The following is a 26,161-nucleotide window of genomic DNA, read 5'->3' as shown; positions in this document are numbered from 1 at the left end:
ATGTGGTGGCACGATGGCCTGGCCATACACATGATTCGTTCATCCTGGCACATAGCAGTGTGGGGAGAAGATTGCAGGCAGGTGCAGTGCGTGATGGCTGGCTTCTTGGTAAGTTAAGAACATTGTATAAAATGTTACCTTTTAACCCTGTTGTATAATGATTCTCCACTATTGGCTGCAGGTGACAGTGGCTATCCCCTCAAGAGCTGGCTCCTCACTCCATTTTCAAATCCTCAGAGCGCAGAGGAAGAGCACTATAATGAGGCACACACGCGACCGCGTGCCATCGGACTCCTGAAGTGCAGATGGCGGTGCCTTGATGCCTCAGGTGGCAGACTTCTGTACACCCCCCCCCAAAGTGTGCAAAATTATCAGTGCATGTGCAGTTCTGCACAATATGTCCCAAAGAGTTGGTCCTCCCCTTAATCCTGACCTCAACCCCCCCCCCCCCCCCTACGAAATGATGACCCTGTCCCACTGCCCCCTCCCCGACAAGAAGCCTTCCACATGGGAGCGTGGCTGTGAGAGGATGTGATGCGGCGTTTGTGAAGATACAAACAAATGCAAAGGTTCACTTTTTTACAAGTTCTTTTAATGAGATTGCAATTCCAGACAACACCATGTTTATCTCCTTCAGCTCCTCTGCTACACAGCTTATTGCAGTAATTGTTTCTCTCTGTGTCTGCAGCACAGCATCTGTAAGAACTCGCCCAGAGGTGCCGTGCGCACGGGACGCACTGGGGCCGGGGACTGGCTGCCGCTCTGCAGCTGCCTCCTCCCTGGGGGCTTCCGAGCCGAGCGATTCCTCTCCATCTACTGCCCCCATCGACTCTGGAGGAACAAACATAATAATCGTACTTAAACAATAGTGTAATTCCTAATTGAATAAAGAAATCTAATTGTGCGTTACCTGTGTTGTCCGATATTTCGGCCATGTCGGTGTCACCCTCCTTCTCACAATGCCACCATGCCACCGACACTTGTTTCCCCGATAATTGCTGCCATCCTCAGCTCCACCGGGGTAAGCTCGGGGGTCCCCTGGCCCCCACCAGTAGCAGTCACGCTCAGGCGGTGTGAAGTTATTCTCCGCTTTGACTCCACTTTAAAATCAGACCACTTTTTTTTTACTTCTGCCACCGTCCTCTCCGTGGAACTTGCTTCATTTATAGCTGAAGTAACACTGTGCCACTCTGTTACCCCGGTGCTGTGGCTTCCAAACAAAATATCCTTCCTCATCTCCACCTCGCTCACAAGCACCTCTATTTCAGAGTCAGTGTAATTTCGTTTCTTCGTTTTCTTCAGACCCTCCATGATTCTCCATACAAATCAATTGATCAGCAGGTTAATTTATATGCTTCCACATTCCTGCCGTGCTTTGCATTGACCATTCATGGTTGAAAGTGGGCGTGTGGAGGGCGGATTTGGAGGCAGATCCACTTACGAACGTTCCCAGGTGGACTGATTTATAAAGGGAACATTGCGTTCAGGTGTGCGTGCGAACGGTTTTATAAATCGGAATTATCTTTGGCGTACGCCATTTCCGCCTTTTGTATGTACGTACACTTTTAGTATGAATCCTACGCACTCTTTTATAAATGAGACCCGTGGAGTGGCCTAGCCAGTCTCCAGATCTCAAACCCATAGAAAATCTGTGGAGGGAGTTGAAAGTCCATGTTGCCCAGCGACAGCCCCAAAACATCACTGCTCTAGAGGAGATCTGCATAGAGGAATGGGCCAAAATACCAGCAACAGTATGTGAAAAGCTTGTGAAGACTTACAGAAAACGTTTGACCTCTGTCATTGACAACAAAGGGTATATAACAAAGTATTGAGATTAACTTTTGTTATTGACCAAATACTTATTTTCCACCATAATTTGCAAATAAATTCTTTAAAAATCAGAGAGTGATTTTCTGGATCTTTTCTCATTTTGTCTTTCATAGTTGAGGTATACCCAGGCACGTCCACAGACATTTTGGGGGGCAGGTGCTCAAACCCAAAAAAAGGGCACTCATTGCCAAAATGATTTATGAAATTAAAAATAATAATAATAAATAAATAAAAACGTACTGATTCTCCCTCATTTGTTTTACTAGTTGATGGCCTGATCCAATATAAAAGAGAGCTGATACCCTGAGCTGCTTGCTGCAGTTCCCTGTCCTTCTGCTTTTGGAGTCTCTCTTTTCTTGGCATTATGCTGCAAATTTTGTAAATGAGATAAATCAATGTTGTGCATATTCAAGAGTGACTTACATAATCTCTATAAAGCTGACAACACAGTACAAACACATTTTGTTTACTTTTTTCTGACAGAGTTGAAGTATAAGCAGCATTACACTAATATGTATATAGCTCAACTTAAGACCTACCTTTCATTTCAATAATTGCTTGTGTAATTTGTAGAACAGTAAAACTGCCTTTAAATTATCTGCCTGCCTGCCTGCCTGTATCTCTCTCCTTCTCTTTCTTCATTGAACATGACAAACGTCAGTAAGAAGGGGCACTTTTCTCCTCCAGGGCAAAAGGGCAGGTGCTTGAGCACCACTAGGGGTCTATCTGTGCAAGTGCCTGGGTATACCTATGATGAAAATTACAGGGCTCTCTCATATTTTTAAGTGGGAGAACTTGCACAATTGGTGGCTGACTAAATACTTTTTTGCCCCACTGTATATGCCAGTGATTTGCTTCCCCGAGACCCACATTGTCTCCAACTATGGGCTCCCCTCCAGCAAAGTGTGCTTTCTGCTTCCGTGTAATAAAGAAACACACGTTAGAGTTGGTGCATTCCAACTGAAATTTACATACACTGCTCAAAAAAATTTAAGGAACACTTTTTTATCAGGGTATGGCATGAATTCAATTGAACTTTTTGGATAATTATCTGGTCAGTTAAGTAGCAGAGGGGGTTGTTAATCAGTTTCAGCTGCATTGGTGTTGATGGAATTAACAACCGGTGCACTAGAGGGGCAACAATGAGACGACCCCCAAAATAGGAGTGGTTTTGCATGTGGAGGCCATTTCAAGTTTCTCCCTCTTGATCACTTCGGCTGGTTTTCCATTAGTGTTGGCTTTAGCTTGAGTCATTATCTCTACTGGGAGCATGAGGCGATTTCTTAACCCTACAGAAGTTGCACAGATTGTCCAACTCCTCCAGGATGGCACATCCATGCGTGCCGTTGCAATGAGATTTGATGTGTCTCCCAGCATATTTTCCAGAACATGGAGGAGATTCCAGGAGACAGGCAGTTACTCTAGGAGAGCTGGACAGGGCTGTAGAAGGTCCTCAACCAATCAGCAGGACCGATATCTGCTGCTTTGTGCAAGGAGGAACAGGTTGAGCACTGCCTGAGCCCTACAGAATGACCTCCAGCAGGCCACTGGTGTGAATGTCTCTGCCCAAACAGTCAGAAACAGACTTCATGAGGGTGGCCTCAGGGCGCGACGTCCTGTAGTGTGCCCTGTGCTCACTACCCAGCACCGTGGAGCTCGATTGGCATTTGCTATAGAACACCAGAAATGGCATGTCCGCCAATGGCGCCCTGTGCTTTTCACAGATGAGAGCAGGTTCACCCTGAGCACCTGTGATAGACGTGAAAGGGTCTGGAGAAACCAAGGAGAACGCCATGCTGCCTGCAACATCGTTCAGCATGACCGGTTTGGTGGTGGGTCAGTGATGGTCTGGGGAGGCATATCCATGGAGGGACGCACAGACCTCTACAGGCTAGAGAACGGCAGTCTTACTGCCATTAGGTATCGGGATGAAATCCTTGAACCCATGGTCAGACCCTACTCTGGTGCAGTAGGTCCTGGGTTCCTCCTGATGCACGATAATGCCCGGCCTCATGTGGCAAGGATGGAGGATGAAGAAATTGATGCAATTGAATGGCCCTCACGATCACCTGACCTAAACCCGATAGAACTCCTCTGGGACATTATGTTTCGGTCCATCAGACGCCGCCAGGTTGCTCCTCAGACCTTACAGGAGCTCACTGATGCCCTTAGACAGATCTGGGAGGACATCCCACCATCCTAATGAGACACCATCCGTTGTCTCATTAGGAGCATGCCGCGACGTTGTCAAGCATGCATACCAGCACGTGGGGACCACACAAGATATTGAGAAGCATTTTGAGTTGCAGAAATTGAATTTTGGCAAAATGGACAAGCCTGCCACATCACTATTTCACTATGATTTTCGGGGTGTCTATAAAGTTGAGCCCTTTGTAGGCTGAAAACTTTTATTTCCATCAAAGATGTGGCATCCTTTTGTTCCTAAGACATTGAACTGTCCATATGAGTTTAAATATCCAACATAATTTGTTTTTACAATGAGATCTGCTGTTTTTTCAAAGTGTTCCTTTAATTTTTTTGAGCAGTGTACATCCAACCAGTCCTCATTTGACATTGAGAGGCTACCTTCTGTTTCCCATTTTTCTCCAACATATTCAGCAGTGGGGGATTTTTTAGTCGTGAGGCCTTTGTAGAATCTAGAGAACTCCTTTATTTTAATCATTTTGGTAGGCACCAAGAAATATTCTCAATATTGGATCAGCAAGGTCTGTTTCTAATGTTATGCTCAAAATAACTGCGTATCTGGAGGTACCTCTAATATTTTTCAAGACAATATTTTTTCCTAGAATGTCGTTATATCTTTTCGAATCCAAAATTCGAATCTATAGTCAATTTAATTTGGCTTGAAACCAGGATCATAAGCGCACCACTGAATTATTTGTACTTTATGATCTAGCTTATATTCTCCTTTAATTGTATTCCAGATTTTTTATTGGAATTTCATCCGTGGATTTTGCCCATTGTCTGAGTTTTCCCAAATTTGTATGTGCCAATACTGCATGTATTGGGGAATCTCTCATGATGGAGAGTTTAATGTTTTTCCATCTGGAACAAAAATGTGGGATACAAGCTAATCAGGGGTTTAGTCTGGGCAGCATAGAAATAATTCTTAAAATTAGGTAGACCCATTCCTCCTTGCTCCTTTGGGAGTTGTAGAGTTTTGAATTTAACCCTGGGTTTTTTCACTTGCCAGATAAATCTTGAAATCCTTTTATTCAGTTGGGAAAATTGTATTGAGAGAATTTCTGCTGGAAGTGCTTGAAATAGGAAGAGATGTCGTGGGAGAATGTCAATTCTATGGCTGAGACTGAGGTCTGAGTTCCATCTGTGTATGTCATCTTCAATTTGACCTAGGAGGTGGGCATAATTTATCACTGCCAGTGTTGATGTATTTTTCGGTAAGTGTATTCCTAAATATTTTAATGACGTCTGGTCCCAGTTAAAATTAAATTTGTCTTGTTCCGCGCTCTAATATAATGGTATCTGAGAGATACCTGTTTATTTTTATCCAGGCCGATGGATTAGCATATAGCTTTAGGGATGGGTATCGTTTGGTTTTTATCCGATACCGGTTCCTAACCGATACTTTTAAAACGACACCGGTGCCTAAACGGTGCCTGAACCGATACTTTTTTCAAAAAAGTGCACAAAACGATGCTTGACTAAGAAAGGCTTTTTTTATTGCCAAATATAATAACTGTTTAAAGTAGATTATAAATATAAATAAATACAAAACCCTTTTAAACTTTAAACTATGAATAACATACGAACTGTTAACAAAAGTTTACACTTTACTTAAATAAATAAAAATAAATACAAAACACACACACTCTGACTCATGACTCTGACTTCGGTGCCTGAGCCAAATGAAGACTGAGGGTCGCTTTCCCATCACTCGGAGACCCCCGTGTCTCCGCGGCTGGGGCTGTCGCAGGCAGGCTTCGGCCCGCCTTCGTCCCCCTAAAATACTGACGCTTTTATGAAACATTTCTCGGCGTGGTCTTCACTCCTCCCGCCCCGAGCCTTTCCAAGCCAACCCGGAGCCGGTCGCGGCGCACCGCCACGGAGGAAATGCGCCCGGCGGGGGGCAGCCAGCGCCGGGGAGAGGTCTCCCGAGGAGATCCTCCCCCCCCCACCCACCAGCACGGGAGCCCTGACGCACGCGGGGCGCGGGGACAAGAGTCTGTCCACCGGCAGCCGCGGGGGCCCGGCGGGAGCCGCCGCTTCCCGTGAAGGAAGGAGCGGAAGTGTGACGAGCGGAGACCTCAGTCTTCAATTGGCTCAGGCACCGAAATGAGGCACCGAAATCTCCGTTGCATTTCGGTCCGGGTAGGTACCGGTTGTATTGGAACCGGTTCCGGTTCTCGGTACCCAACCCTATATAGCGTACGAATGCCCTTGATAAAACTGTTATCCATGCCAAAGAGTCAAAGGCCTTCTTAGCATCCAAACTGATTAGGTAGGCTTCAAGATTGTTCTGTTGGATATGATTTAATACACCGCGTTCCACATTATTATGCAAATTGGATATAAGGGTCAAAAACATTCATTTTTTAGTTTTTAAATTAAACTCATGGATGGTATTGTGTCTCAGGGCTATTTGGATGATTGAAATCAATCTCAGACCTATGTGATAATTAGTTTGCCAGGTGAGCCCAATCAAAGGAAAACTACTTAAGAAGGATGTTCCACATTATTAAGCAAGCTACATGTTTCAGCCAAAATAGGGAAGAAAAAGGATCTCTGTGCTGCTGAAAAGCAGCAAATAGTGCAATTCCTTGGTCAAGGTATCACAACATTGGATATTTCCAAAAGAATTGCGCGTGATCATCGGACGGTGAAGAAATTTGTCACTGATTCACAGCACAAGCGGGTTCGTTCAGACAAAGGCAAAATAAGGAAGATTTCTGCCAAACAAATGCGTAGGGTTAGGAGGGCAGCCACTAAAATGCCATTGAATAGCAGCAAACAGGTGTTTGAAGCCGCTGGTGCCTCTGGAGTCTTGCAAACTTCAAGATGAAGGATGCTCAAGAGGTTTGCAAGTGTCCTTAAACCTGTTATTCGTTCCTCTAAACCAAGCTCACAAGCAAAAAAGGTTGCAGTGGGCTCAGGACTACTTAAAGACTAAGTTCCAAACTGTTTTGTTTACGGATGAGTGCCGTGCAACCCTTGATGGTCCTGATGGATGGAGTAGAGGATGGTTGGTGAATGGCCCACATGTCCCAACAAGGCTGAGACGTCAACAAGGAGGTGGCAGAGTCATGTTTTGGGCTGGAATCAATGGGGAGAGAGCTGGTAGGCCCCTTCAGGGTCCCTGACGGTGGGAAAATGACCTCGGCAAAGTACGTAGAGTTTCTGACTGACCACTTTCTTCCGTGGTACAAAAAGAAGAACCGTGCCTTCCGAAGCAAAATCATATTCATGCATGACAATGCACCATCTCATGCTGCAAAGAATACCTCTGGGGCATTGGCTGCTATGGGCATAAAAGGAGAGAAACTCATGGTGTGGCCCCCATCTTCCCCTGACCTTAACCCTATTGAGAACCTTTGGAGCATCATCAAGCAAAATATCTATGTGGGTGGAAGGCAGTTCACATCCAAGCAGGTGCTCTGGGAGGCTATTATGGCATCCTGCAAAGACATTAAAGCAGAAACTATCAAAGAACTCACAAGTTCAATGGATTCAAGAATTGTGAAGGTGATATCAAAGAAGGGGTCCTATGTTGACATGTAACTTGACCTGTTAAGATGTTTTTGATTAAAACCTTTTTTTGATTTCAGTAAATATGACCTCTTAATGCTGCAAATTCAACAAATGACAATTTTTAGTTCTTTACAACCTATAAAATATCTTGAAACTCAGAAACTGAGAGACTCTGCATAATAATTTGGAACACTGCATTTTGAGTTTTTTATTTTTGAAAAAATACTGTTATCATTGGGAGGTTTGTTCAATAAAATTTGAATTATACTCTAACAGTTGATGACTTGAAAAATATACTGACTGGCTGTGCATTACTATTTAGGAAAATCTGAGCAAAGTGTAATCTGCATAATAATGTGGAACGCGGTGTATGTGCAATGATTGCCTCATGTTATCAACGGTTGGTCTTTGTGAGATCAATCCAGTTTGGTCATTATGTACAAGTTGAGGAAGGATGCTTTCCAGTTTTTTAAGCAAGTATGGTTGTGTATAATTTGTAGTCAATGTTCAACACCAAGATTGGTCTGTAAGATCCACATTCCGGTGTGTCCTTTCCTTCTTTGTGGATAACGGAGATCACTGCCTCGCTCCAAAATGGAGGCATTTTGGCGTCTGCTAAGGCTGTGTTGCAGGCCCTAAGAAGGCTTGGCACTAACTCAAATCGAAATGTCTTTTACCACTCTGAAGGAAGGCCATCCAGACTGGGTGACTTATTAGCTTTAAGCTTAGAGATATCGCTGTTCAGTTCTTTCTCAGATACTGCTGCGGTCAATATCTGATTTTGGTTTTGGTGCTCGCTCTCTAGATGTGGTTGCGTATACAGAGATTTATAGTACTTTTTAAACGCTCTTTGTATTTCCCCTTGTTTATAGTGTATAGATTTAGAAACTGGGTCCCTTATTTTGTATATAGTTTTGTCCGCTTGCTGTTTTTGCAGTTCTCGCCAGAAGTTTTGCTGATTTTGGGCCTGACTCACAATATTTCTGATTTGTAAATATCATTTTTTTTTTCAATTTCCTGTGAGTGTAATATTTATTTAGTTTCTTACTTTCTTTATTTTTTATCAGCACATTAGTTTTCTGCTCTCTCTTATGCTGTTCTCAACATCTTTTAATTCTTTTTGTTTCTTTTCAAGGGCAAAGTAAGATACAATTCTCCCCCTGATGACTGCTTTTCAGGCATCCCATACTATAGCTGAATCAACCTCCCTGTTATCATTTTCTTCAAGATAACGTTTTAATTTCCTTACTCATTTGGCTCTTAAATTGTGGGTTGTTTAGAGTACTTGTATTATACCTCCGCAATGTTTTTCCAACTTTGTGGCTTATAAGTACAGTGCAGGACAGAGGTGCATGATCAGATACATTTATACTCCCAATATCACAGCTAAACATTCTCTGGCGATCTCTCTTCAACACAAAAAAATTGTCTATCTTTGAGTACATTTCATGGGGGCATGAGTAGAAAGTGTAATCACAGCCAGGCTTTCTTTGACAGGTTTGAGTTTGGAGACATGAAATGTTGGATGAACCCTCATGGACCGGGGAAGGCGGAGACGGACTGCAGCAGGGTTAATGACCTGGGCGATAGGAAAGGGAATTTGAGCATGTCTAGGCACTGAAAAAGCCCAAAAGGGACATACAAATCCTTCGAATTTCAACAGGGCCTCCCACCGTTTGGTGCTTGGGCCCTAATGAATTCAAAACACACATACAAAAAAAGAAAGACAGACAGACAGACATGTACAAGTGCACAGACAAAGAGTCCCACCTCAGGTTCCTCTGTGGGAAGACCACTGATGTCCTCCTTCCCGCAGTGTACAGAGGGAGGGACTTCTGGGGAAATAGAAACTCAGAACGCTACATGAAGAAAACAAACCCACTCGTACCCCCAGCTCCCTCCCATCCCTTTCTATATGTTGTGTGCTTGAACGCAAAAGGAGTCATAATAACTTTGCACAAGACTGTTGGTCATAACACAGTCTATGGACAGACAATGGGTTTTGGACACTTCTTCTGCAGTTACACCTTGGTAATGCTTTTTGTTTTCTGTTGATTTATATATTTAATCAGCTGCTTATCTGTATTTTTACACTTTTGTTCATATACTTACAGTGTAAGCTGTATATAGGTGTGCGTGTTGATGTGTGTATCTAAATCTTGGCAATTCATTTTAATCATTCAGAATTAACTTTCTTACATTTTGGCAGAATGTAACTGTCTGTAATGCAAAGTTAAAATAATGATGAAGACAGGACTGAGTCATTTAAAATTGAAATAATTACTCACTCTCTTTTAAATTTATGTTCTTATTCTCTCCCTTTATAGTGTTTGGTGTTTCTTTCACACCACCTTCCGATGTTTTCATCTCGTCCTTCAACATGGAGCATACACTCAACTTCCTGCCAGGTCCTGGGACCCTCTCCGACACACACTTCACCGTCCAAATCATCAACAACAGGTATTCAATCAAGAGACAGGTAGAGAGAGGACATAACACATTGAGGCAGACTAAGTACCAATATGTATGACCCCTTGATTGCACTTGCTGAACTACCAATGTCCTACATCTTAACATCTATCACTGATGCACAGATTTTCTGATGATTTCTCGACAAACTACAAATAACAAAACCCTAATTATATAATGACATCTTCTTCATTATCACATTGCTCACAAATCAACTGTCAGCTGGATGTCATCCCATCGACTGTATGAATAGGCCTCTTATAAGAGGTGTTAAATGTAACAGTTTTAATATTTGTATAAAGTTAATTTAAAAAAAAGTAACACAAAGTACATGATGGAATAAAAGCAATACAAATAAATACCCCTCCTTTCACTCATTTGTTCACTTATTAGTTTGTTTAGCTTCCGCCTCGTTCTGTATAGTGTGTCATGTTTAATTGTTATTTCTGAAGCTTTTCTAATTCCTTTAACAGTCCAGTTTTTATGAAGCTGTAAACAACATCAGTGATGTCAGCACTATGTTTCACTTGCTGTGGTGATGATATGTCAATCAACAATGCTCTCGGGTTATGATCAGACTTTCTCTTTCCGTTTCTGTATCTTCTTTCACTTTGAAGGAAGAACTTGTGGAGACCAGTGGTTGGTTGTTTGGAGCTGACAGCTGGACAGATGTGAAACCTAACCAGAGTGTTCACTGACCCATACACTCACTACAAAGCCAGAGTCCAAGCCTTCACAACCACCCAGACATCCAGCTGGACCAAATCAGACAACCCAGTCTCATCAGGAAACGTTCAGTGGGAACGTTGGTCCACTTGGACAAACGTTTCCATCTCACAATCTGGCCTATCAGATTGTGAGATGGAAACGTTTGGTCCGCCCATTGTTTTGCATTGACGTGTTTTCACGTCACGTGACTCCCGAGTTCCCGTCTCCGGAAAGGAAAACATGGCGGACAGTCCTTGTTTTTTCAGATAAAAACATGATTTTGTAACTTAGTCTGGGCATAAAAATACATTCTGACACCATTTCTAGCGAGAAATGTGGTCTTTGCTTCCACAGTCTTCAGCCAGTTTGTGCTTATGATATATATTTTAATAGTTATCACGAATGTTTTTATCGTTGCTATGGTGGTTGCTATGACGCTGCCATGCACACAACGTCGTAGCGTGCTGTTTAAATCACCGTCCCTGCGTGGTGTCGTTCAGTGATTGTGTATGTTATTCATGTTAAATAATATTAATATTTGAGGCTAGATTACACCTCTAATGCGAAGGATCTTGCGAGTCTGTTCAGAGGCGGACATGAGTGTGACACCGGACCGAGATCGCGAACGGACCGGAACTGACGTGTGGCTGGCGTAAAAAAAGGTTTTGTAAACATTCTGTCCATTTAACTTAGCGCTGTCATAAACACGGACCATTTGGAAGACAACGATGTCATCTTCCTTCTGTCAGGTAAGTAGTTTATTGTTTTTAAAGATCTATTACGATCTAGGTTCACAGTCCGAGTGCTGAGACAGCGGATGCGGAGTCCGTCGATAAACACAATGGATGCTTTTCTTCAGCTAATATGCCATTGTTAGCCACATGCTTCAGCCCACGGTAGCATGTGATTACCTGGGAGGTGAAAACATGGTTTTTGAAACCAGTTCAAGACGCTTAGCTCATCATTAAGGGACGCTACAATATAAATATAAACATGAATTTTATTTATGAATGCTTTAGATTAATAAGGAGTGTATTTCTCGACCATTACTCCTCAATAACAGATCAATTTGGTTTAATGTATAGTATGCAATATGACAATAATGTTTTCATGTTATGGAGTTGCGATTCATTTTATAAAACAATTGCTATGTTCTGTTTTTTAATCAAGGAGGATCCAAGTGAAGCTACAGGAGTTTCATTAACGTCAATAACTTGGACCGAACAGTTTGTTTTGCTTGATGAAGAGGAGGAAGGGCAGCCTGGAGAGAAAGAGAAGCCGGGTTGAGCCCACTTCCATCATCCACGTACCACAAGGAAGATGAGGGGGAGAAATTATCCTACCATTAAAGAGGTACTTTTAAGTTACATACCAGAAACACCATTTTATATAATGTGCCAAATATAAATTTGTATTAAATCCCCAAAGTACGCTGGCTGAAATACAAGTTAATATCACACTGAAAGAGTTTTGATCAATCATGCTTCCCTGCTGTGGTTGTTCAACTGGGAAAACAACTTTTTCCAAAGGAAGGCAAGTAAATTTAAGGAATGCATCTGCAAAGTTTTCCTCTGTTATGTATAATGATGACCCCCATCAAACATTATGTTATTAATAATATTTACACCTTTTCATTTATACTGTTTATTTCTGTCTACATGTTTGAATTTGCCTTCATTAGTTTCAGAAAAGAGCGATGATGTATCGGTCAGTGGGGCGGCAGCACGAGACTCCGCAAACTAGTCTCTAAGCAAAGTAGACGAAGGCATTGAGGTTGCGGCCTGCCATCATTATTATTTTGCTTAAGGGACTGAATACGTTTCATGCAGAAATATTAGCATTTCCCTTATATCTACCAAAACAGCTTGTTTCACAGACTGCAGTTTTGTTTTGATCCGATGTGGTGTGCAAATACTAACCGTATATCTGCAATGGGTTGTTGTGCATTAACATTTGTAACTCTAATTTTGTTTCGACAGACTGTGCAAAGAATGTTGAGAACATCACTAACCAGTGCAGTGTCCGTCTACATATTTCTACATATTTTCTCTCATATAAATGTCACTGTAACCTCTTGACAACTGAAACCATAACATGAGGTCAGTGTGGCCTTGACCTTTTGACTTTAAGACAAATACACAGTTAGACAACCCGAAAACATGCAGTAATGCCTCCGGCGACTCGCTATTGCAGAGGCATTAAAATGTTAGTGTAGTAGACTGGATTTTATTGGTGTTACATTGGACATCTTGTATTGGTATACAAAAAATATATTTGGTTTCACATTTTAGATGGCATAAGCAGAGACATCAACTCAGGAAATGGATTTCTGCAGAAAAGAAAGCCTTGTATGTGTGTATATATACATACAAACGCACTTTTAAAACGTTTTGTTTTTTATCATATATTCTCAGGTAGTACTGACGCATTTATGGAGATGGGACATGAGGGCCTTGTCTGCGTGCTCAAGAGAAGATTCCACAGAGTTCAAGCTGAGCAGGCTGCAGCAGGTTTGGAGGAATCCTCCTCTGAAGAGGAAACATGGCGAAGTACTTCTCCACTGATGAAGAAATGTGAGCGCTGTGATTAAATAAAATCTGCTGCCATGCTACTGTTGCTACTGGTGGGCCCTGCTATTAGCTTGGTGTTTGGTAGCTGTTAGCTTTAGCATATTTATTTTTTAGGGACCTGTCTGACGTTTATGTTTTTTAAAAAAAATCAGAGGGAACCATCTTCATAATTTAACACTATGTTTTGTTTGTGTTCTTCAGTTATTCTCAAGAGAAGCTGCCTCAGCTCCACGGTCCCTCCTGCAGCTTCCACTCCTGATGCTAACCCCCTGTTTACATCACACCATCCGGGCAGACCTGGAGTCACAGAACTTTGTCCAGAGCTGCCGTCTGAGAATTGTTGATCATATCATTTCCAGCAGATGCCTTAATGTAATGTTTTTGCACAATAAATGACATTGATCATAACATATTGGTATTTCCTTGCACTTTTACACCATGATATTGGCAGATAAGATGTTGAATACATTAAAGCAGTGAATGCTCTGCTTTAAGCAACATAAACACACAATGATCCAATGGATTTGAAGTAGAATGGGCACGTTACATTCTGTAGAGAGTACCTCAGTAACGGAAGTCAGAAAATTACTTTCTTTATCTGAGGTTCACACAGGTCTTGTTGTCTAAGTGGCAACCATATCATATTGTTTAAGATGTGTAACATCAAGCTTGTGTATCAGTGCTAAATACATCCAGTCATAAGTAAGTTCACCCTCTTGTTAACACTAAAAGTAGGTGACCCAGATGTTTCACAATGCAATCTGATAAGGTCGTATGAGAAACATTCTTAACATTAAAGAAATGAACACAGAGGATAGCAATAGATGTTTCACTTTAAATCAGTAGCTGGTAATCGGCAGACTGACTTATTCAAACACATTAATACTATAATGAATGAGGCAGGTGCTTCCTATCAGAAATCAACTATATCGTCACATTAGGTTTCTCTTGAGCTCATGGAAATGACCTTCACCTTCCACTTACTGTCACCTGAACCATACTGTTGTTTCTGTATCTACAGTCACTTAGGAAAACATATACTAGAGGGCAATGTATAAACAATAATACATCTTATTTATATAGAGCTTTTCAAGAAGTGCAAGTACTTCACTGAGGGACAGCTAATACAAGCAATATATATATCTTAAATCCCTGAGATGGGACAGCCTCTCACTTGGATGTAAACCAATTTTAGAACACATTTGCTTATACTGGAGATCTTTTAAATTAATGTCCCAGAAATGATTTCTGATAGCAAACCCCTGCCTCATTCATTGTAGTATTAATGTGTTTGAATAAGTCAGTCTGCCGATTACCAGCTACTGATTTAAAGTGAAACATCTATTGCTATCCTCTGTGTTCATTTCTTTAATGTTAAGAATGTTTCTCATACGACCTTATCAGATTGCATTGTGAAACATCTGGGTCACCTACTTTTAGTGTTAACAAGAGGGTGAACTTACTTATGACTGGATGTATTTAGCACTGATACACAAGCTTGATGTTACACATCTTAAACAATATGATATGGTTGCCACTTAGACAACAAGACCTGTGTGAACCTCAGATAAAGAAAGTAATTTTCTGACTTCCGTTACTGAGGTACTCTCTACAGAATGTAACGTGCCCATTCTACTTCAAATCCATTGGATCATTGTGTGTTTATGTTGCTTAAAGCAGAGCATTCACTGCTTTAATGTATTCAACATCTTATCTGCCAATATCATGGTGTAAAAGTGCAAGGAAATACCAATATGTTATGATCAATGTCATTTATTGTGCACAAACATTACATTAAGGCATCTGCTGGAAATGATATGATCAACAATTCTCAGACGGCAGCTCTGGACAAAGTTCTGTGACTCCAGGTCTGCCCGGATGGTGTGATGTAAACAGGGGGTTAGCATCAGGAGTGGAAGCTGCAGGAGGGACCGTGGAGCTGAGGCAGCTTCTCTTGAGAATAACTGAAGAACACAAACAAAACATAGTGTTAAATTATGAAGATGGTTCCCTCTGATTTTTTTTAAAAAACATAAACGTCAGACAGGTCCCTAAAAAATAAATATGCTAAAGCTAACAGCTACCAAACACCAAGCTAATAGCAGGGCCCACCAGTAGCAACAGTAGCATGGCAGCAGATTTTATTTAATCACAGCGCTCACATTTCTTCATCAGTGGAGAAGTACTTCGCCATGTTTCCTCTTCAGAGGAGGATTCCTCCAAACCTGCTGCAGCCTGCTCAGCTTGAACTCTGTGGAATCTTCTCTTGAGCACGCAGACAAGGCCCTCATGTCCCATCTCCATAAATGCGTCAGTACTACCTGAGAATATATGATAAAAAACAAAACGTTTTAAAAGTGCGTTTGTATGTATATATACACACATACAAGGCTTTCTTTTCTGCAGAAATCCATTTCCTGAGTTGATGTCTCTGCTTATGCCATCTAAAATGTGAAACCAAATATATTTTTTGTATACCAATACAAGATGTCCAATGTAACACCAATAAAATCCAGTCTACTACACTAACATTTTAATGCCTCTGCAATAGCGAGTCGCCGGAGGCATTACTGCATGTTTTCGGGTTGTCTAACTGTGTATTTGTCTTAAAGTCAAAAGGTCAAGGCCACACTGACCTCATGTTATGGTTTCAGTTGTCAAGAGGTTACAGTGACATTTATATGAGAGAAAATATGTAGAAATATGTAGACGGACACTGCACTGGTTAGTGATGTTCTCAACATTCTTTGCACAGTCTGTCGAAACAAAATTAGAGTTACAAATGTTAATGCACAACAACCCATTGCAGATATACGGTTAGTATTTGCACACCACATCGGATCAAAACAAAACTGCAGTCTGTGAAACAAGCTGTTTTGGTAGATATAAGGGAAATGCTAATATTTCTGCATGAAACGTATTCAGTCCCTTAAGCAAAATAATAATGATGGCAGGCCGCAACCTCAATGCCTTCGTCTACTTTGCTTAGAGACTAGTTTGCGGAGTCTCGTGCTGCCGCCCCACTGACCGATACATCATCGCTCTTTTCTGAAACTAATGAAGGCAAATTCAAACATGTAGACAGAAATAAACAGTATAAATGAAAAGGTGTAAATATTATTAATAACATAATGTTTGATGGGGGTCATCATTATACATAACAGAGGAAAACTTTGCAGATGCATTCCTTAAATTTACTTGCCTTCCTTTGGAAAAAGTTGTTTTCCCAGTTGAACAACCACAGCAGGGAAGCATGATTGATCAAAACTCTTTCAGTGTGATATTAACTTGTATTTCAGCCAGCGTACTTTGGGGATTTAATACAAATTTATATTTGGCACATTATATAAAATGGTGTTTCTGGTATGTAACTTAAAAGTACCTCTTTAATGGTAGGATAATTTCTCCCCCTCATCTTCCTTGTGGTACGTGGATGATGGAAGTGGGCTCAACCCGGCTTCTCTTTCTCTCCAGGCTGCCCTTCCTCCTCTTCATCAAGCAAAACAAACTGTTCGGTCCAAGTTATTGACGTTAATGAAACTCCTGTAGCTTCACTTGGATCCTCCTTGATTAAAAAACAGAACATAGCAATTGTTTTATAAAATGAATCGCAACTCCATAACATGAAAACATTATTGTCATATTGCATACTATACATTAAACCAAATTGATCTGTTATTGAGGAGTAATGGTCGAGAAATACACTCCTTATTAATCTAAAGCATTCATAAATAAAATTCATGTTTATATTTATATTGTAGCGTCCCTTAATGATGAGCTAAGCGTCTTGAACTGGTTTCAAAAACCATGTTTTCACCTCCCAGGTAATCACATGCTACCGTGGGCTGAAGCATGTGGCTAACAATGGCATATTAGCTGAAGAAATGCATCCATTGTGTTTATCGACGGACTCCGCATCCGCTGTCTCAGCACTCGGACTGTGAACCTAGATCGTAATAGATCTTTAAAAACAATAAACTACTTACCTGACAGAAGGAAGATGACATCGTTGTCTTCCAAATGGTCCGTGTTTATGACAGCGCTAAGTTAAATGGACAGAATGTTTACAAAACCTTTTTTTACGCCAGCCACACGTCAGTTCCGGTCCGTTCGCGATCTCGGTCCGGTGTCACACTCATGTCCGCCTCTGAACAGACTCGCAAGATCCTTCGCATTAGAGGTGTAATCTAGCCTCAAATATTAATATTATTTAACATGAATAACATACACAATCACTGAACGACACCACGCAGGGACGGTGATTTAAACAGCACGCTACGAAGTTGTGTGCATGGCAGCGTCATAGCAACCACCATAGCAACGATAAAAACATTCGTGATAACTATTAAAATATATATCATAAGCACAAACTGGCTGAAGACTGTGGAAGCAAAGACCACATTTCTCGCTAGAAATGGTGTCAGAATGTATTTTTATGCCCAGACTAAGTTACAAAATCATGTTTTTATCTGAAAAAACAAGGACTGTCCGCCATGTTTTCCTTTCCGGAGACGGGAACTCGGGAGTCACGTGACGTGAAAACACGTCAATGCAAAACAATGGGCGGACCAAACGTTTCCATCTCACAATCTGATAGGCCAGATTGTGAGATGGAAACGTTGGTCCAAGTGGACCAACGTTCCCACTGAACGTTTCCTGATGAGACTGGGTTGAATCAGACATGTCAGACAGTGAGATACCATTACCGTTACTCTCGTCTTAGTTGATGAAATTAATTAAATGTTTCTCCCCATAGCTGTGCTGGGACCTCCTGATGTGTCTGTCTCTGGCTGTGGGAACTGTTTGATCCTGCAGCTCAAACCTCCTGCAACAAAGGGCCTCCAGTGCAGCCTGCAGCTGGAGAACCTATACAGAGGAGTGATCCTGCATGTGCAAAGGACCAGGGATGGGGCACAGGTATTTGTTACACAGTTGCACTTCTCAGTATTTTTTATATTCCTATTTTGACTCTACTGTAGGATTGTTGTTTTTGTTTTTCCTAACCTTCAGTTTCACAAACAGTGTTTGCAGCACTAACGAGCTAATGTGTAACTATGAACAATTATTTCATTATTTATTAGTTAATCACTAGAAAATCCCTAGAAAACTAGAAAAATCATCAGAAGAATCACTGTCTTTGGAAGTTCCATACATGGCACCAGAGCAGGGACAATACAGACTAATCAAAGACTTTTGTTCAGCCCGAGGAGAACAAAAAGGACTTCATTTTCATATCTGTATATTCAATCTTTTGGCCTGCATTCGTGCCAGCTAGAATGTACGAATTTGATAAGATGTAAGTGGAGGGCTAAACCATTTTGTGAGTGATGGTCAGATCACACTTCCTGCCCCAAATTAGGGTTAAAAAGCAGAAAACAAATGGTTCTTTGATTCTTTAAGCAGATATAGGTTAAACATCCAGGGGATGTGGGTTCTATTTTCTTATCTTTACCAACCTCGATGGTAAAAAAAAAATAAAAGATTAGATTATCCAGTGGCTTCCTATTAAACACCGCATTGATTATAAAATCATCCTCCATACATTTAAGACCATCCATAACCTCGCTCCTCCATACCTCTCCGACCTCCTCCATATCAATGTCCCTACCCGGTCTCTCAGGTCTGCCTCCTCCATCAGCCTGACCGTCCCCCGAGCCCATCTGTCCACCATGGGATCTAGAGCCTTCAGCCGCTCTGCCCCTCACCTCTGGAACTCCCTCCCCCCTGACATCAGGAACATTGAGCCAAATTCAATCGCTCTCTTTAAATCCCACATCAAAACCCACCTGTTTAGGCAGGCGTATAAATCTTAATGTTCCTGTCTGCCAAAATTGTTGTTCTGCTGCTGCTCTGCTTTGTGCATTTAAGAGGTTTTAGAGATTTGTTTTGACTGTGTTGTTGACTGTTGTGCGGCGACCTTGAGTGTCCTGAAAGGCGCCTTATAAATAAAATGTATTATTATTATTATTAACAGACTAACTGATGCATTTTGCACTTTAGTGGATATGTTGTTGTTTCTTTTTCTTGTTCTGAACATCAGTATGCGTTCAACTCTTTCTTGAGAAAAAATGCAGTACTTTGACGCAGGAAATGATTTTCATCACGACAACAGTTTCTGTTAACACTTTAGAAATGGGTGAAAGGTGAACGAAGAAAGAAAGGTGCACCACTTCAATAATAATAACAGAAATAATGAAACTGTACACGTTTGCTGGTAAGAAGTACACTTCTGAAGTTCTTTAATGATTCCCATTCTGCACTACTTTATTCTCCTACTCCACCACAATTCAAAGGAGGATATTAAACTTTTAGGAAAAAATTACTTTCCCTAATATTACTTTACTCCACTACATTTATTTACCAGCTATAGGTGATAGTTTCCGTACAGATTTCACATACACAGTCAGACAATTTGTTGCACCATAACATACTCAAGCATTAACGTGCTTATTAATACATTAGTAACCAAACTCCAGAAATGTCTTCCAAGTCCAAAGCTTATGTTTTAAATGCTGTTTCAAGTGGAAAAGCTCAAGCTCATGTTTCATCTTAAAACTGTCACAAATGTATTGTTAATTTTACACAACAATGTGATTGCAAAGGATTCAAATTTTACGTATTGAAAAATTATGGCTGGTGTTTTTTTAATTAGCTATTTTAGTCTTTCTTTCATTTGCCAAAAAGGCCAGAAAGCATATCACAGCATGACATGTATTCTTTTCTCCCAAGATGATTTTACTAGCGATTAAACTCTGCCTCACTTTTCACACTTTTAGCCCCATACACACCAGGTATTCATATGGGTTTTTTGTGATCCCATCACAAGGGGACAGCTCTAAGTACAGGTGAATGCATTTAGACTGGATAGCGATCAAATCATGCCAGACCACATTCAGAGGTGGTCTGGACCACATGTGCAGTGTGAACGTGAATGCATCCTTCACTGCATTGCACAAGGTTAATTCAGCACTTCCTGATAGTTGACCGACACCCCCACTCCTCTCTTTCTCATCCTGACAGACAGACACACACAAACAATGACATCGGACACATCTGTAAACTCAGACTGGGTAAAAACAACATTATTTGGTTTTAACTTACACCAATGACATACATGTTCATTTGCATCTAGAGCGGGGAAGTGAGATCTGATCTAAGTGGTCACGGGAGACACATTCAGGATACGCTTTAATGCCAGACATGAACACACGTACTCAGTGCTGGCCACTTGTGATCGGATCTTTCACGAAGGATGTTAGTACCTGGTGTGTACAGGGCTTTTAAGATGCTCTGTTGAATTACAGTAGCTCGTCTATGTTTTTTAAACAGCAACACAGGTGGCACCCTGTACAGGTGAATAGAGACTGATTTCTGATTCAAGATCTGTGCAATCAAAATTCACACAGTTGCAGTAGACATTTATTCTTATACAAGTCATTTCGACCAGCTGAGAATGTGTTCCTTTGTGTTTGACATAGTTAATACCAACAGTTTTTGTATGAGATCAGTTTTAACTGTTTTGTAAGGGGGTGTAAAAAATGTGCGACCCCAATGAAAAGGTGCCAACACACAGAGGACTTCTGCTCTACTAAGCAGGCGATAATGATCAAGTGGATCCTTCCTAACAGTATGTTTCAATATACAAGAAGGAACTGTAGTGTAAGTGAAAAAGGCAAAACCCAACATACTTAACATGCATACATTAAAATCTCGTAATACGGCTTTTGACTGTCATGACATCAGTGTTTATATTAAGGATGGAGCAATACCAAATATTCAGACTTGGTAAATAACAAATAATTTATTCCTCACGATTTGCTTTTAATTTTTTCCCCCTAATCTCCTGGTTTGTATGTTTCAGTTCAGACTGGATCTGCTGTACAGTGAAGAGACAGTGATCATGTACCTGCAGCCAGGTGTAGAGTACTGTGTGAGCATCTCTGTGACAGCACTCCTCAAATCCAACCATGTCGCCAGTAAACCTCACTGTGCATTCACCAGCCATCCTCCATCCAGAAGCTCATGTATGTCACTCTTGTTTACCCAAATGAAATAGCCAAAACTAATGCAAAAATGTGTGATCCTTTTTCTTCTTTTGTGCCATCAACTTTTAAACGTTGACTGGTGCAATAAACCATCAAGACATATATATCTCTTCACCTTTTCTCTCCTGCTTTGTTCAATAAGGACATTTAGATAAGAACATGAATCTTGTGATAACAAATATGATGACAGTTTTACATGGTAAATGGACAGTACTTATAAAGCCCTTTTCCAGTCTTATCCACTGTTAAAGGTAGGTATGTATAAGAGCGGCTGAGCTCGGTGTAAATAACTCGCAGGAGTACTTGGAGATTCAGGTAGAAGAGGGGATTTTATTATTCCCACAAAGTAAGGCCGACAAGGCAGAATTATGAAAGTAAATATAAAATAAAACAAAAGAGCGAAAAACAAACACTTCGAAATAAGAAAATAAAAAGGCCCAGTGGCCAAAATTAATAATTACAATAACAATATACTGTTTAAGCAAACACTTAAAATGGAGAGCTCTCAGACTTACGTCCCTATAACAGCAGCTCTCCCAGACTCACGTCTTCCCATGTCCGGCCTCCTAGACTCAATGAACAGCCCGGCTTAAATGGGACTAACCACGCCCCTTACAATTGGAACATTCCAATATACCATTATACACTTGGGTGTCCCAGGTAAGGCCAGCTCCATAGCTTTAACAGCTTAAACACAAACTCCATATGGCTGGTAACATAACCGGCAACATATTTACACACAACTGTTCCATGAAGGCATAGCCTACTAATAATACAACAGATTGTATACAGACCAAGACCACAGACACCTAACACACACAGACAACATTTATACAGATAACACGTGTCCACAGGACAGTTTATTGTTGCGGTGACAGTCGCTGCACACCGACACACACGTAAACGGGGCAGTGCCATCACTGCCGTGACGGGCGCCGTGCGCTCCGTCACATCCACCAATCAAAGTACGTTACAGTGCATCTATACAAAGCACTTAATCACACATCTTTCATACACTGGTGTAAGGGATCCAGGATGGTGTGTGGATTCAAACGCACGACTCGGAGACACAGGTAAGTGCTGTTAACAATCTTTACTGTGAATCCAACAGGGAGCAGGCAGCGGCAGAGTTGGTAAAGATAACAGTCCAAGGTCGGTACACGGGTAAATCCAACAGGGAGCAGGCAGCGGCAGAGTTGGTAAAGATAACAGTCCAAGGTCGGTACACGGGCAGGCAGTCGATCACGAAGCAAGGTATCCGACAGGGAGAAGGCAGAGACGTAGGTCGTTAAACAGGCAGAGATCGGTAAAGTAGGATTTTTTGAGTATCTAAATGTTTAACATCTTTATGTCACTATATAAGTTTGAATATACCAAGTTATTAGTTTATCATTGAAGCATGACCACAGTAAGTGCATTTAACCAATTACCAGTGAAAACTGAAATCTAACTGAATTTTCAGTGTTTCCACATGTAATACCACTTCTGATTTAACTAAAAATGTATGTTCCAAAAAGCAGAGTTGCATCATCTGACATATTCTCCTCTTTTCTAACAGTGTAGTTGGTTATCGGCCTGCTGTCTTTTTTTTGTATACTGGGCTTCCTCATAACTTGATTGGTTGTTAATGGTGGTCAGCGGAGCTTCACAATACTAAGGCAACACCTATCCAAATGTCTGGTAAGTAATGCAACTGTGCTGGAACACAGATACTTATTTGAAACAAGGTGAAGCTTGAACTATTAAATGTAGCAGGTGAATGAGTAAAGGTCAATCAAAAGTCATGCAATTTCTCAGGATCTCCATCCAGATCACCATCATTATATAAAAGATGTAGCCATTCTTTTATTATATTTTCAGAATATACGAAAAAGCAACCTACCAAAGTCTATTCACAATGTTAAAACTAGGACAGGGACGGGAACAGAATGCTCCAGTAAGGATTTCTGTAAATTAGTTGATTTAAGTGTGACTGTCTCTGTCATTGTCTCTTTTATCTCCAGTCATACACAAGTACATCATGAAGGGACCTGAGGAGCAGCTGTGAGAGGGAGAGGAAGCCTATGAACTGGCACTATCCCTAAAGATCAGAGGAGCTAGATTGGGGCAGCTAGTTTTAGAGCTGGCCGAAGCTCTGAGAGAAAAATCTCTGGTTAAGTATCAAAGTGAAAAGTTTTGGCAAATTGTTATAATACTGTCTTTATGTCAGTATTTCAATTTTGTTCTGACTCTAAATGTAATAAAAGTAGGGCTGTCAATAGATTACAAAAAATTAACTAATTAATCTCACATTTTGAAATTCATAAATCTAGATTAATCGCGATTAAAAGTTTGTTTTTCTTCTAAAGACTAAATCTTATAAATTAACGAGTAATCACTTCAGACAGCCTGTATTTTTCAAGGAGGCTCAGGCCTATAACACCTACCTATAAAGTGGCAGCCAGGTCGTTAAATATCATGTATGATCAATTGTGTACACATTTTTTTTTTTAAAACCAGCTGAAAATATTCCCAATGTCCTTGGAAACAATAACACTGCTTCTTTCTTCATTGAAACATCCAGATTAGTAAAAGGTAAAAAAAAGTGTATTTGAGAGACCACTGGTACTGTCATCTTTAACATTGAACAACACACACAACAGCATAACAAGTGGCCTTGGTAAACTGAACTGACATTCAAATCTGTCATGTTAAAGTGCAAAAACTTAATGTGCAAACAAACATGAAAATGAAAACAGGAAGATCTCTGCTACTTCAAAGATCCCACCTTATGCCCATTTTACCACAGTTGATATGGTTCCTTGGGGTCTTAATGAAATGTCTGAGACATATTTTGGTCAAAATACCACAAGGATAATTTAAAACAGCACCTTGTTACCCTGTCTAAAACAGCCCTCCTCAGATTGACCTGTTTTGAGTGCTGGAGACGAAGATACAATATTGCAACCATATCGTTTTGAACCAGAGTCAGGTGGGCCGAAGCCTGGCTGCTAGAGCCCCAGCGCAGGCCCACTGCCCACTGCCCATAGCTCCGGTTGGCAGCCTGTTAGCTCCGGGGGCTAGCTTGCTCAAGTAGAAGTATAGATAATAGGGTTTAAAAATACTTTTGTAGAAGTTGAAGTATCAAAACTACTTAAAGTATACAAGTAAAAGTAATGTAAGGGGAATTTTTTTTCCATTAAGGACACTATAATGTTATATTAAAATGTTATGTTGAAAAATGTGGGATGCACTGGGCTACCCGTTATGATAACTAGTTGCCAATAAGTATTGTAATAGTTCAAAAAGTCAAACTTCAGTGGAATGTTATCAATAACCTTTATTGGAAGAGACCTTGAGACCTTTGGACTCAATCCTGTATTTACAATAACACTACGAATAGGCTTTGTTCAGCTGCAAAAGCAGCAGGTTCTCAAAGTTATTTGAGCCTATGCATGCTCTCCCTGGCCTGAAGATGAGTCCTGCAACACTAAACAGTCTTTCACAGGCTGCTGAGGCAGGGAGTGCAGTATTAAACTTAAGTGATAGCTGGCACACAGCTTGGAAGGACTTCAGTACATCTACTGTGTCTCCTGGGCACCCCAGGTACGCATCCAACTGCTGGGTCGTTTCAAGGAGGAAAGGAACTCCTCTTCCTCAGATGATTGGGAGTCCTCAATGACGTGATTCTCAGCCAATTTTTAGCCACACGAGATTGAGCAATAACAGGTCTGTGATGCCCTTAGATGTCCGGGGCTGCACGCGCGCCACACTGACTGGATCAGCGTGTGTCTACCCTTCGCCGAGAGGCGTGGGTAACCCGCTGAACCCCACTCGTGATAGGGATTGGGGATTGCAATTATTTCCCATGAACGAGGAATTCCCAGTAAGCGCGGGTCATATTTTTTTTCATTTATTTATTTTTTTGATGCGGGCCAATTCAAAATTGATGAGGGCCGCAGTTGGCCCGCGGGCCGTGGTTTGGACACCCCTGATCGAGAGGAAGTAAAGGTCGTAACAAGGTTTCCGTAGGTGAACCTGCGGAAGGATCATTACCGGTACAGCCTGATTCGACTCTGGTCGAGCATGTCTGTCTCCTCCATCTCTTCTGAGCCCTGTCCATGACCGTGCGGTGCCTCCTTCTCTTCTGAACCCCACCTCCGTGCGCCTTTGCCGGCCTGCCCCGTTGGCCGACGGACCCGACAGCGAGGCGCGTCAGCGGAGGCATGGGGGGGGGGGGCCGCGCACGCAGCTCTGGCTTTGCTCTCCTCCTTTTTCGGAACCCTCCGGTGCGGTTGTGACAAAACTAAATCGGAGTAACGAGGCTATTTTTAAAATGTAAGGAGTTGAAAGTACAGATATTTGCGTGAAAATGTAATGAGTAGAAGTAAAAAGTCGTCTGAAAAATAAATACTCCAGTTAAGTATAGATACCCAAAATTAGAAGTGCATTTTTAACAGTAATTTACACAACAACAATGTACAATGTATCTCCTGACATTTTAAGTTGAACTTAAAAACTATTTCCTGAAAAAATACATTTTTTTATAAAAATAAAATAAATACAGTCTTTCTTGACTTCACTTAACATAAATACTTGTTTTTCTAAAATAAAATAAAGACAGTCTTTCTTGACCTGACATATTTAACTGTTAACACTGTAATGGCAAAACTTACTATTTATGATCTACATTGTTTACAAATGTAACTATTAAATTCTTTTCAACATGTTTTATGAACATTGTACCTGTTGTTCACAGCATTAGAGAAGCAAGGAGTGGTTTTACAAAACAAAACAAGAGTATAACACCACATGTAGGCTGATATCATGTCT

General features: G+C 41.1%; 1 long non-coding RNA gene and 1 pseudogene across 1 annotated transcript; one reads left to right on the top strand and one right to left on the bottom strand.

The window, feature by feature from the left end:
- On the top strand, positions 1 to 23,396 carry LOC133021297 (interferon alpha/beta receptor 2-like; annotated as a pseudogene).
- Positions 15,089 to 17,547, bottom strand: LOC133022253 (uncharacterized). The gene is made up of 4 exons (XR_009683010.1): positions 17,291 to 17,547; positions 16,687 to 16,869; positions 15,467 to 15,625; positions 15,089 to 15,268 (listed from the first exon to the last, which is right to left on the bottom strand). It is a non-coding gene; the product is annotated as an uncharacterized LOC133022253 (long non-coding RNA).
- Positions 23,397 to 26,161: the final 2,765 nt, after the last annotated feature.

The sequence above is a fragment of the Limanda limanda genome, chromosome 16, assembly GCF_963576545.1.
Source record: "Limanda limanda chromosome 16, fLimLim1.1, whole genome shotgun sequence".
Classification (NCBI taxonomy): Eukaryota; Metazoa; Chordata; class Actinopteri; order Pleuronectiformes; family Pleuronectidae; genus Limanda; species Limanda limanda.
Note: the sequence above shows the minus strand (reverse complement) of the source record. Positions and strands in the feature narration are given on the sequence as shown.